At 52.2% G+C, this 2,509-nt stretch overlaps 1 long non-coding RNA gene across 1 annotated transcript; it reads right to left on the bottom strand.

Moving 5' to 3' along the window:
* Positions 1-290: 290 nt before the first annotated feature.
* On the bottom strand, positions 291-1,110 carry LOC121673421. Its single transcript, XR_006019210.1, has 2 exons — positions 865-1,110; positions 291-690 (listed from the first exon to the last, which is right to left on the bottom strand). It is a non-coding gene; the product is annotated as an uncharacterized LOC121673421 (long non-coding RNA).
* Positions 1,111-2,509: the final 1,399 nt, after the last annotated feature.

Raw genomic sequence — 2,509 nt, 5'->3', positions numbered from 1 at the left:
AGCAGTGGGTGCAGAAGCCTCCAGCAGCACAGAGCTGTGAGTTATTGTAGCTGCTCGTGTTTGGTCAGAGTAAATCATCCCAGCCCTGCTGACAGCGCTGCAGCTCATCCAACCTGTGTCAGCTGGAAATTCACCCCGTTTTCCTCGGCTGAACACAACATTATGGAATCTCCAGGGAAAAAAGCACCGGAGACAGGGCTGCAATGAGAAGGATTAGGCGGAGGCAGAAGCGTTAAAAGTAAAGGGTGACAACTGAGATAGGGATTGTAGGGATGGTGTCACATCTGCCATCAGCACTTCATACACAGATTTTTGTTTTATTCAGGGTGTTTGAAAGAGGAAAAGAAAGAAGAACACTAAAAGAGCAAACACTTCTTCCAAGAGTTAAACTTCCAGAGCAGCAACTCCCTGGGGAGCTGTGCCCCGGCTCAGGCATCTGAGCCTCATTGTCAGGTGGAGATTTCACATGGATTCGATCAGCGGGCTCTGGGAAGAAGCATTTCCCACCTCAGCATCCCTGCCAGCCCAGGGAGAGGCAGGGAGCCCCAGAGGGAGGAGCTCCAATGTTCCCAATTTCACAGGTGGCTGAGCGCACCCGCAGAGACTGCTCTGCCACACCAGCCCTGCCAGGACGTGTGCCTCCCTTTCCATCCAGTCCAACTGCAGGGAAAACTTGGGAATAAACAGCACCTGTGATGGCAAGAGAAAGATTCTGTCTTATACCTCACTCCCCACTCGCCTCCATTCTCACTTTTTCATTCTAAGGGATATTTCTTTTGCCTCGCTGCTGCCAAGTTTCTGGTTTTAAGCAGCTCTCCCAATTCATCAATGAAAAATGAATCACGGAGCTGAGTCAGCCCAGACCTCAGGCAGCTGATTTCAGGAGCAGCCAGGAATCAAAGTGCCTGCAAGGAGCAGCTCCACACATCCTGTGTTTCCCATGGGAGCAGCCTGGATCCGGAGATCTCACCGGTGGTGTTGGACATTTCCTTGGGGTGGAGAGAGCAGATCCCATCCCGAGGGAACACAGCCCTCACATCTGAGGACAAGCCCTTGCGAAGACTTGAAGGATTTGTGGGAAGTTTCCCAGTCCCTGATTTGCAGGCAGGAATTGGGTCCCGGCTTTGTTTTGCAGAAATTGCTGGTGAATCACGTGGAGTTCCTGGCACTGGGAGGATGAGCTGGCACAGATCCCTCTGGGGATAAAGAGGGGTTTTGTTGTGTGTGAGTGGCTCCTGGTTTCACTGAGCTCTCCAGCCATCCCAGCAGCAGCACATGGCCAAGCAATTCCAACGGCGTTCCTTCCAAAGCTGAGCTCAGGAAAGGGCAGAACAGGTGCTTGTGACAGATGCTCAGGGGGTTAAAAGCACTCGAGTGCAGAGGATGTAGAGGGGACCACCACGATCCTCACTTGGGATATCCCTGAGGATGCTCAGGTAACCTGAATTCTGCCTTGACTCTGTGCTTGAGAATTATTAGGAGTGTTTCTCTCCCACTTTTGGACAGGGAATCAGAAGCACTGAGCAGGGGAGGAAGCTAAAACTGAAACCTTGGTTATCCCAATATATGAACCACGAGCTGGGAACCACCGGGCTCAAACCTTTGTCCAGAACCTCTGAATTCTTCCCCTTCATCCCCAGGGCTGTCACTCGTGATAAAGTGACCAATATGAGCCAGCACAGACAGCAGGCCATGGGTGGCATTCCCAGATGGAGCAAAAGCTGAGTGATGAACAGGGAAATGTTCTGATCGGGGCTGTTCAACCCGCAGAGTTCAGCCCAGATATTAAAAAGGAATGTGTTGGTTGCCTTAGGCCAGGAAAGAGATATCAAGAAGATGCTCTGAACACGGTGCCTCATTTATCAAAGGGACAAAGGCACAGGTCACCTTGTCAGGGAGCTCTCCCCTGGGCCCAGGGAATGGGAGCTGGATTAATATTCTGGACATGGAGCAGGGAAGGCACCAACTCTGCAGCCTCGGTGCAAATAAAGAGCCCCAACAACCGTGGGGAGCTGAGCCATCCCTACCCCTCTCCTGGCTGCAGGCTTCCCTCTCCATCTGTGGAGCAGGAAGGATTTGGGTTGCACGTCCTGGTGATAATCCAGCAAGGCAGGCGTGTGGATTGTCACAGGAAGCAAAAGGAGGAGGAAACTGATGTTGTTTAGCAGAGCTCAGAGCTGTGGGTTCTGGCAGGTGGGAGGGGTGGCACAAGGAAGGAGTTTGGGCTTTCACAGCTTGTGGATCTGCTGGGGGGTTCCTTCCATATCCAAAGAGCCCGGAGAGCAACTGGGGAAGGCAACAAACACTGAACAAAGTGGGAATCCTGCACCTTCCCTCTGTTCATTAAACTCTCACCTTGGCAATTAAGGAGCAGAACTAACGTGGACAGAGCTCAGAATGTTCTCGTGGCAGGTCAGCATCAGCCTCAATTTTCAGAAGAGACACACAGCCCAGTCCATCACACCTACAAGGGCCAGGACCTTCAGCATTGGCACACCAGGGGCAAACT

This window comes from Corvus kubaryi, unplaced genomic scaffold (assembly GCF_017639235.1).
Source record: "Corvus kubaryi isolate FWS band 111438036 unplaced genomic scaffold, C.kubaryi_AGA036_p1.0 65409, whole genome shotgun sequence".
NCBI classification, from domain to species: Eukaryota; Metazoa; Chordata; class Aves; order Passeriformes; family Corvidae; genus Corvus; species Corvus kubaryi.
Note: the sequence above shows the minus strand (reverse complement) of the source record. Positions and strands in the feature narration are given on the sequence as shown.